General features: G+C 37.2%; 1 pseudogene; it reads right to left on the bottom strand.

Annotated features, from left to right (window-relative positions):
• Positions 1 to 7,669: 7,669 nt before the first annotated feature.
• Positions 7,670 to 9,094, bottom strand: LOC126945970 (ubiquitin carboxyl-terminal hydrolase 12-like; annotated as a pseudogene).
• Between the last annotated feature and the right edge of the window lie 2,424 nt (positions 9,095 to 11,518).

Here is an 11,518-nt window from a genome sequence, read left to right as displayed (position 1 = left end):
CAATGTATTTATTCAAAGAATAGGTTCCAACTGTCATATATGACTAGCTGCTGAAATAACTGAACATGACAATGCTTTGACCCTCTGCATTATTTTATGTGATGCTTGAGCTATTAGAGGTATCACAAAAGATATATTTTAAGTGTCGAAGATAATGAATAGGTGTTATAACTTTTTTGTCTTTTATTTTTTAAGACAGACTCTCACTTTGTCACCCAGGCTGGAGTTCTGTGGTGCGATCTTGGCTCATTGTAACCTCCTCCTCATGGGTTCAATAAATTCTCCTGCCTCAGCCTCCCGAGTAGCTGGGATTACAGACATGCACCACCATGCCTAGATAAGTTTTCTATTTTTAGTAGAGACGGAATTTCACCATGTTGGCCAGGCTGGCCTCGAATTCTTGACCTCAAGTGATCTGCCCACCTTGACCTCCCAAAGTGCTGGAATTACAGGTGTGAGCTACCGTGCCCAGCCCAATGTTATAGCTTTTTATAATATCTCACCATATGGCCCATCATTATGGGATATTACTTAGTATTATTGTACTTTATGTTTGATAATAGATATTTTAATTACTTTTTAAACTGAGTTTTACAATATATGAATACAATATACGAAACTGAGTTTTACAATTATGAATTGATTCATTGGTTATGCATGCTTTTTAACCTTCAGAATTATGAGAGATTGCCCATCATATTCTCACAAACAAATCATATATGTTTAAACATGTATCGATTTCCACTTTGGGTGCTTTCTTTATTCTAGAAATTTTCTGCAGAATTTAGGGGGGTAAACTCTCATGTCAGACATTTTGGGTTCAAATTATAGCCCTGCCTCGTGCTAAAGCTATAACCTTGAATAAAGCACATAATCTCTCTGACTCAGTTGTTTTATCTGTAAAGTAGACATATTGAAAATGCCTCCTTTATAGCACTGTTGTGAGGATCAGTTCACTAATAAAATATAAAATATAACATGCCACATTGAATGCAAACCATTAAATGATAACTACATTTTGTAATACTGCTTAACTTATAAGTTTGAGAATGACTTATGACTCAACTGAACTACACACACACACACACACACACACACACACACACACACACACACATTGTAAGACAGAAGTTGAATCTGTTCTGAAATTATCATTGTGATAAAAGATACTTGAGGTATAACCTTATTATTTGTTCCCATTTTTTTTTTGTTTATTTTCCTTTCCAAAAGATAGCTAATTAGACCATTGGGTTCCTTTGCCTCTCTGGGTAGTCCAAAGATAATAGCACTACCATTTATTTTTAAGAGCTTTATTGATAAATATTTTATATATTATATAATTCACCAATCTAAAATGTACAATTCAATGTTTGTGTGTTGGAAAAGTTGTTCAACCATCACCATAATCAAATTTTGAAATATTCTCATCACTACAAAAAGAAATCCAAAAAACTTTCACTCCTCATTCCCCTCCTCCACACTACAGCTCTCAGACTATAATTTTTAAAAATAATTCTCATCATACATTATGTAATAATTTCAACTAAACTCGGGATATCAATTATATTGATTAATTTTATTACACAAAATTAATCAATATAATAAATTTTATAGTCTTCTGAAGGAAAGATATATATATGTAATTGTATGGGAAAATTATTTAATTAAAAATTAAATTATTTCTACATTAAGATGCACTAACATTTAGAAATTATAAGGAAATCTTTAAAATTTCTAATTAAAGTATGATTTTTTCCCCTTTACAGTAATCTTCTTCCAGTAAGGAGCTTTTTAAATTACTTAATAATTTGTAAGGTCAAATTATATTTGCAATTATAAACATAAAGAAAAAATAAATTATCTGGGTAAATATGTTCTCAGATACCTTACATACATATATTTCATTATAAAATTTAAAGATCTTGATTCAATTTAAAATTATGAAATTATTGCAATATATGCTGTGGTAGAATCTCTACTTTAAAATTAAGCCAGCTGTGGGAATCTGACCCAATGGCAGCCGATTAGTACAGCTTTCTTTGAAATGTCATGAATGAAATAAAAACAAAGACCAGAAACCTTACTTTAAAGCTTTAACTGTTTTCCATATTGATGAATGTATAGGTGTACATGAGTGTGCATGCACACATACATACACATACACATAAACAAACATACACCTCCTTTTGAAAAAAAAGTGTATACGGCCAAATAGCCAGTAAATATGCCCTCAGAAATGGGTTGTTTTCAAAATAAAATAACATTTGAATTGTGGTATTTTTCTCTCAGATTCTACGAGTGAGCTCATATGAGTAGCACCTCAAAATTTTTTCAGCACTGACACATTCATTTGAAACAAGAGAAACTGTCATTTGTTTAATGCTTTATGGACCAAATAAAAATATTAGCAAAACTTCTGTGGTGATTGTTATTCTAAACCATTTATTAAAATTCTACAAAATATAATGTGAAGCAAAGCTAGCTTATGTAAAATAAATTCTTACAAAAAATGATAAGAACAGACTTATGAACTAATTTTTCAATCATATTTATATTTGATTTTGATATTTTTGAAATTTCAGGATAATAAAGTACTACAGAAAAATAAGAATATTTTCATTTGTATTAAAACATTCAAATATAAATTATGAGAGGAAACATTGTTCCATTAGTGAGATATTCAACCATCTCAATGGATTATAATTCAAACAATGAGACACTTACCTATAAAATTCTGAATAAAATCTTAAGGCTAATGCATGTTTCACTCTCTGATTGAAATATATAACTACCTCAATTGGCTTCCAGAAAAGCAGGGACTTAAGAGTTCTAGGCTATGCTACTGTCTTAATGACTCAGGTTATTAAACAACCTTATGTTTAGGGAGACTACACGTAGTGGAATTTCTGGAGATTTTACTAATGAGGTCTTACCAAGAATATGAACTGTGAAAGACTTATACAGAACGTGAAATATCTTACTACAAGTGCCTATTGAAAACCTTTATTTAGCTCTTTGAGAAATTGCCACACTGCTTTTCACCATGATTGAACTAACTTACACTCCCACCAACAGTGTATAAATATTCTCTCTTCTGCACAACCTCTCCAACATCTGTTACTTTGCAACTTCTAATAATAGCCATTCTGACAGGTATGAGATGAGGCTTTGATTTGCATTTCTCTAATGCTCAGTGATAATTGAATTTTTTTCATATGCTTGTTGGCCACATGTATGTCTTCTTTTGAAAAGTGTGCTCATGTCCTTTGCCCACTTTTTAATGTGGCTCTTGGTATTTTGCTTGTAAACGTGTTTAAGGTCCTTACAGATATTATATATTAGACCTTTGTCAAATGCATAGCTTGCAAATATTTTCTCCCGTTCCATAGGTTGTCTGTGTACTCTGTTGATAGTTTCTTTGGCTATGGTGAAGCTCTTACATTTAAATATATCCTATTTGTAAATGTTTGCTTTTACTATGATTGCTTTTGGCATCTTTGTCATGAAATCTTTGCCAGTTTCTATGTCTAGGATGGTGTTTTCCTAGGTTGTCCTCTAGGGTTTTTATAGCGTTGGTCTAAGTCTTTATTCCGCCTTGAGTTCATTTTTGTATGTGAAGTAAAAAATGGGTACAGTTTAAATCTTCTGCATGTGGCTAGCCAGTTATCCCAACACCATCTATTGAATAGGAGGGAGTCTTTTCTCCATTGCTGGTTTTTGTCACTTTGCCAAAAATCAGGTAATTTTAGGTGGACAGCCTTATTTCTGGGTTCCATATTCTGTTCCATTAGCCTATGTATCTGTTTTTATAGCAGTGCCACGCTGTTTTGGTTACTGTAGCCCTGTAGTGTGTGTGTGCATGAATATGTGTGTGTATATATATGTTTTTTTCCACAAATAAACCAACTTTAGTAGATATTATTTTGTATTTACATAGTGCCTTCTTCAAGAACCTTAAATGCTTTACAGACATTATCTCTACTTAATCCCCACAACAACACTGTGAGGTAAATATCACTCACATTTTACAAGATAGGGAGACTGAAACACAGAGAGGTTAAGTGACTTGCCCAAGGTCACACAGTTAAATTCACTGAAGAACCAGGAGATGAGGGCTTTAGCCTCCCAGCTGCCAGCCAAATACTTCATGATAGACTCTTTAATAAAAAGTGTTTTTAGAGAAAGTATCAAGAGTAGTTATGTTATGAAAATGAGGTCTGTCTTCTGCCATCAAGGAAAGAAAAAACCCTATACTGATGGTTAGAGGCCACAAGGCCCACATAATACAACATTTTCTTCTTTCCCTGTTCCCAAACCTCTTGGTTCCTGTCTTAAACAATCTTTTAAAGGTAAAATTCCCAAGGCAGAAACCATGTGACTTAAGAAGTGGGATTTAATTTAGGATATTTACTTTTAGTTACAACAATTTATAGAAATTTTTATTCCAATATAGAAAATATGGGACAGTCATCCCAACATTCATATACATAGTTACATAGCAATCAGCCACCATTTACAACTTACACCAGCCCTGCATTTTAATCACAGTCAACCAACATACAACCTCACAATGCTTTCTTCATGAGTCACTTTTCTTTCTTACTATACCTGTATTTTTCCCCCAACCCTGATCCTATATGTTTTAAAAGTATATTGAGTTTCTGATAAGCTTCAAAACATTTACTTAGATCCAGTTGCATTAAGAAGAAAAAGTGGGCCGGGCGCGGTGGCTCAAGCCTGTAATCCCAGCACTTTGGGAGGCCGAGATGGGTGGATCACGAGGTCAGGAGATCGAGACCATCCTGGCTAACATGGTGAAACCCCATCTCTACTAAAAAATACAAAAAACTAGCCGGGCGAGGTGGCGGGCGCCTGTAGTCCCAGCTACTCGGGAGGCTGAGGCAGGAGAATGGCGGGAACCCGGAAGGCAGAGCTGCAGTGAGCTGAAATCCGGCCACTGCACTCCAGCTTGGGCGACAGAGCGAGACTCCGTCTCAAAAAAAAAAAAAAAAAAAAAAGAAGAAAAAGTGAACGTAAAACTGTCACCCCACAGTCCCTTCCCTGACAAATCATACTACCAAGTATGCTGTCGATTTGAACAAAGTATGTCACTACCAGGAACTCAATACACATACTAGAACTTGCTTTAATATGAAATTTAACTTGACCTTTACTGTATGTTTTCTTTTAATGCAACAATGTAAAAACAAACACAACATAGTATTTCAATGCTGTACCTTTATGCAAATGACTTCATCTATCTTTCTTAAACATGTTGTGATATAGCTAATGTTAAAACTGACACAGCTTCACTTTCCTCTTTTTCTCTCTACTGAAAGCTGCAGAAATACAGCTTTAAGTCCAAGACGATTTGGTTTAAGCCCTCAAAATAAAAAGTGCACATCCACTTCCACTGCTCTGACTTTCCCCACATTGTTGATTGTGATTCTCTGTGGCATGTTGGTAGAACAGGCAGTCTATATATAATTTGTACAAAACATCTCTAGCCAGGGTAAGGCTTTAGAAACTATCTTAAAAAGAAACTTGTCAAAATACTTTTCATATTTAGTACAAATGCTAACTATTATGATTTTCTTCCAGCACATCTGTTTAAGCAGTCCAATTACCTAAGTGACCCTGTTAAAGATCTGCTTGTGGAACAAATAGGCAAAGTCATTTCCTGAGCCAAAAGATACAGATAATAAATGTTAATAATAGTAGCAGACTAAAAACATTCCTTTTTGTTGTTTGTTTTCCATAGTCAACAGTTTTAGCAGAATAACTTTAAAAATGACAGATTTTGGGCCGGGCGCAGTGGCTTATGCCTATAATCCCAGCACTTTGGGAGGCCGAGGTGGGCAGATCACGAGGTCAGGAGATCAAGACCATCCTGGTTAACACAGTGAAACCCCGTCTCTAATAAAAAATACAAAAAATTAGCCGGGCGTGGTGGCGGGCGCCTGTAGTCCAGCTACTTGGGAGGCTGAGGCAGGAGAATGGCATGAACCCGGGAGGTGGAGCTTGCAGTGAGCCGCAATGGCGCCACTGCACTCCAGCCTGGGCAACAGAACCAGATTCCCCACCCCTTCCGCCCCCCCTAAAAAAAAAGAAAAAATGACAGATTTTTTTTTTTTTTAATTTACTGCCTGAAAAGAGTTTAATAAAGAACATCCAAGGCCTGATTGCTATTATTCTGAATATAACTTTCAATAACTTTCTGCAGGTTACATTTGGCTACTGTCAGACAACTTACTGATGCATGGAAAAATGTCCAAAAAACTGCAGTGGTTTACATACATTTTACATTACATATATTATTTCTTAAAACCCCCAACAGAATGAAGTCTTAGCAAACACAAATTTTAATCTCTGAACCCCCTTCCAGTAAGATTTGTAAAGATGGGGGGAAGGGGAGGAATAACCCGTTTTTTGTATTCCTAGTGTATTGATTAAAATGTAATCTGCAAAGGGTTTGTTTAGCTCACTATCCAGGCTGCTAGGGTTATGACAAACATTATTACTTCTTTCCAAGGTAAAAAATGACATCCAAAAATAACATAAATTCTATGACATGATTTACCTAAGCATGACCTCAACTTGAAACATTAGAATACTTAAGAATTCTAAAGATTGGTATACCACCACTGCACCAGCATTTTTAATTATTCCAACAACTACAGGAAATGTTTATACAGTTTTTTAACTTTACGAAATTAAAGCTGAAGAAAATAACTGATTTAGAGACCATAATAAAAGGACAAATACTTAGCCAGAGATATCACTTCCTCCTGAAAAAGGATATTTACCTCCTCTCATTGCAGTTTTTTTCAAGATATCTTACTGATTTCAGATATAATTTAAAATTTACCTTAAAAATAGAAACAAACAAAAGGACCAGTTAAACTGACATTAACTAATAAAAATATGCTCAAATTTACTGACAGAATCATGAGCACTTCATAGAATAGTTAGACTCTACCAGTTTTAAGTAAAAGAAATAAAGAATAAATTATAATTACAAAGCCAGCCTTTCCCCTTGGGGAAACAAAAAGCCACTTTTGACCAATTGCTCCCTACATATATATATACTGTATATTATTATAAGCTTCTTCAGAGAAGCAAAACATCTTTGTCTTCCCGACACCGGATTATCCAGCATGTTAGTTTTCATATCAGGAAGGCAACTGGAAGTGCTGGACCCAAAAGTATTTCTGGTTTCCTTTTGAAAAGACCACTGAATATGCTTCTATACATACTAAACCAGGCAAATTTATGCAGTGTGTTCAACATCATCTCCTTATCAATACAGCACAGATTCCGATTCTTTCTACTGCACCCCGAAGGAATTCAAAACATTATTGGTGCAATTAATAAAGAGAAAATGTGTGTCAATGACTGGAAGGCTGTTTTACAAGAGGAGCTGGTATCTCTGATTTTACCTCCTTGTTGTATGGAACTGTGCAGACAGGATGATACCTGAGCAAATAAATCAACTACCATAACTGGAAGGGCTTGTCAATCTATCGTCTTTGCTTTATCATTTGCAAAGTGTGCTACTGCCTCCTGAGTTTCCTGCATTTCTCTTTTCTTGAAAAATCAGTGCTTGACCCTTTCCAACATAACCAGAGAAGAAATGAGGCAGAAAGTATCTCTTCATCACTGTTCCGCCTCAGTCCTGAGACCGACAGGAAAGGATGTAACCAGACTCAGAGTTCTTTGAGTATCTGATGTCAACCCGAAGAATTCTTCAATAGCTTGCGCATCTATTTTTTCTACAACGTCGTCATCAAACAACAACCAAAAATCATGACTCTCAACTATTGCAATATAATGGCCCCCTTGGGACCACTTCCACAGTGAACCATAACAGCAACAAGGTCGTACATTCTGTCTGGATTGGTGGCATAACCTGAAGTGTTAAATAGACAAAGTTCTAAAGGAAAAAATTACCTGGTAAGAGAGTTTTGTATATCGATGAAATTGATCCATATATTTAAGTCTCTTCAAGTGTAGAGCTAGAATCATGGGTAGTTTTTAAACTTTCTTTTTTTTTTTTTTTTTTTTTTTTTGAGACAGAGTCTTGCTCTGTCGCCCAGGCTGGAGTGCAGTGGCCAGATCTCAGCTCACTGCAAGCTCCGCCTCTCGGGTTTACGCCATTCTCCTGCCTCAGCCTCCCGAGCAGCTGGGACTACAGGTGGCTGCCACCTCACCCAGCTAGTTTTTATATTTTTTAGTAGAGACAGGGTTTCACCATGTTAGCCAGGATGGTCTCGATCTCCTGACCTCATGATCCATCCTTCTCGGCCTCCCAAAGTGCTGGGATTACAGGCTTGAGCCACCGCGCCCAGCCTAAACTTTCATCCGTTTATGTGCTTCCTGTTTGCTGTGACGCTCTTCACAGTAATACTTGTATTCACTACACAGAGTTTCTGTGTTGCCAAAACCCCTTAGGCAGTGAGTAATTGATGTATTTTGTTTCACGTCAACAGAAAGGTCTAAAAAAATCTTTATCTTTACTGCTTATAGTTTCACAAGTAAGATATATGGTTTCATTAGTTAATGTTTCCTGAAAAATCTCATGAACCCATGTCGGGTCTGGTGTGTTGTTATTATTTTCATTATCAGTATTATCATTAGGTAAGTGACCATTTTGTTTTTCCTGCTTTCTCTCTTCTTGTAAAATATCAGCAATTGTATTTAGTAGATAATTCAAGAATTCACGGACATCTTGTTGCAAGATGTCAAAAAGCTCATTTTCTTTCCATAATCTTGTGATGAACTTCTTAGGAGGTATTACTCCAACCTTTTTCTTCTGAGTGGCTATGCTATGAAAGAGATCTGCTAAGCATGTAAGAAGGCTCTCCTTTTTCCTGGGTTGACTCTCACATACAAGAACTTTTTCCCGAAATGGACGACAAAAGTAAAGTGCTTGAAGAACTGAATTGCAGTAGCAGGTATTCCCAAAATTGACTAATCCAAAATAATGCTCATTGACTGGAAACTGTTCTGGACCAATCTCTTTCTCTAATGTTGAAGCATTTGCGCCCATGGTACAGATGGAGGCGAATTTGGAGACTGTCACTGGAATTTCCATCCGGCCAGCGCCATCTTCCAGCGAATCACAGCGGCGGAGACTAGCCGGGGAGGAGGGGAGCCGGGCCGCTTGCTTGCACCACAGCCCGCGAGCGGACCCCGAGCCGCCACGGACCCACGCACCGAGCCCACTGGACCTCCGCTGCCGTCATCGCAGCTGGACCCTCAGGCACTCCAGGCCTGGGGTCCCAGCCCCTGCCTGCCGGCTGCCTTTTTTTTTTTTTGGACGGAGTTTCGCGCTCTATTGCCCAGGCTGGAATACAGGCGCGTGCCACAATGCCCGGCTAAATTTTGTATATTTAGTAGAGATGGGGTTTCACCATGTTGTTGGTCAGGCTGGTCTCGAACTCCTGACCTTGTGTTCCGCCCTCCCAAAGTGCTGAAATTACAGGCATGAGCCACGGCGTGTGGCCCCACCCTGTAGTATATTTTGAAGTTGGGTACTGTGATGCTTTCAGTTCTGTTATTTTTGTTTAGGATTGCCTTAGGTATTCAGGCTGTTTTTTGATTCCATATGAATTTTATAATAGTTTTATCTAGTTCTTTGAAGAATATTATTGGTAGTTTGATAGGAATAGCATTGTATCTGTAAATTGTTTTAGGCAGTATGATCATTTTAATGATATTAATTCTTCCTGTTCATGAGCATGGAGTGTTTGTTCATTTATTTGTGTGATCTCTGATTTCTTTCTGCATTGTTTTGTTATTCTCATTGTAGAGTTCTTTCACCTAACTGTCTAGCTGTATCATTCTTTTTGCGGCAGTTGTAAACACAATTGCATTCTTGATTTGGCTCTCAGCTTGCCTGTTGGTGAATAGGAATGCTAGCGATTTTTGTGCATTGATTTTGTATTCGGAAACTTTGCTAAAGTTGTTTATCAGGTTAAGAAGCTTTGTGGCCATGACTATGGGGTTTTCTAGATATAGAATCATGTCTTCTGCAAACAGGGATAGTTTGACTTTCTCTCATCCTATTTGGATGCCATTTACTTATTTCTCTTACCTTATTTCTCTGGCCAGGACTTCCAATACTATGATGGACAGGTGTGGTGAGACAGGGCATCCTCATCTTGTGCCAGTTTTCGAGGGTAATACATTCAGCTTTTGACTGTTTAGTATGATTTTGTCTGTGGATTTAGGATAGATAGTTCTTATTATTTTTAAGTTGTTGATTACTGGGTAAAATATAGGAAAATCAATATAGTAAAATAAAAGGAATATAAGTTGTTCTACCACAAAGAAATATGCATGCATATGTTCATTGCAGCACCATTCACAATAGCAAAGACATGGAATCAACGTAAATGCCCATCAATGACAGATTGGATAAAGAAAATGTGGTACATATATACCATGGAATACTATGCAGGCAGAAAAAAAGAATATTATATCCCTTCTGGGAACATGGATGGAATGGGAGGCTATTATCTTAGCAAACTAATACAGGAACAGAAAACTAAATACTGCATGTTCTCACTTATAAGTGGAAGCTAAATAATGAGAACACATGGAAACAAAAAGGGGAACAAGAGATACTTAGGCCTGCTTGAGGGTGGAGGGTGGAAGGAGAAAGAGGATCAGAAAAAATAAGTATTGGGCACTAGGCTTAGTACCCGGGTAACAAAATTTGCACCACAAGCCCCTATAACATGAGTTTGTCAATATAAAAAACCTGCACATGTACCCCTTAACCCAAAATAAAACTTTAAAAAAAAATTTTTTACTTTACCCGGCCTGGCACGGTGGTTCATGCCTGTAATCCCAGCACTTTGGGAGGCCGAGGTGAGTGGATCATGAGGTCCGGAGTTTGAGACCAGCCTGATCAACATGGTGAAACCCTGTCTCTACTAAAAATACAAAAATTAGCCTGGTGTGGTGGCACGTGCCTATAATTCAAGCTACTTAGGAGGCTGAGGCAGGAGAATTGCTTGAACCCGGAAGGTGGGGGTTGCAGTGAGCGGAGATCATGCCATTGCACTCCAGCCTGGGTGACAGAGCGAGACTCCATCTCAAAAAAAAAAAAAAAAAAAAAAAAAAATTATTAAGTTCTGGAATACATGTACAGAATGTGCAGGTTTCTTACATAGGTATACATATGCCATGGTAATTTGCTGCACCTATCAACCCATCATCTAAGTTTTAAGCCCCGCATGCATTAGGTATTTGTCCTAATGCTCTACCTCCCCTTGCTTCCTACCCCTGACAGGCCCCAGTGTGTGATATTCCCCTCCCTGTATCCATATATTCTCATTGTTCAACTCCCACTTATGAGTGAGAACGAGAAGTATTTGGTTTTCTGCTCCTGTGTTAGTTTGCTGAGAATGATGGCTTCCAGCTTCATTCATGTCCCTGCAAAGAACATGAACTCATTCTTTTTTATGACTGCATAGTGTTCCATGGTATATATGTGCTACATTTTCTTTAT

The sequence above is a fragment of the Macaca thibetana genome, chromosome X (assembly GCF_024542745.1).
Source record: "Macaca thibetana thibetana isolate TM-01 chromosome X, ASM2454274v1, whole genome shotgun sequence".
NCBI lineage: Eukaryota > Metazoa > Chordata > Mammalia > Primates > Cercopithecidae > Macaca > Macaca thibetana.
This window is presented reverse-complemented; position numbering and strand designations above follow the sequence as displayed.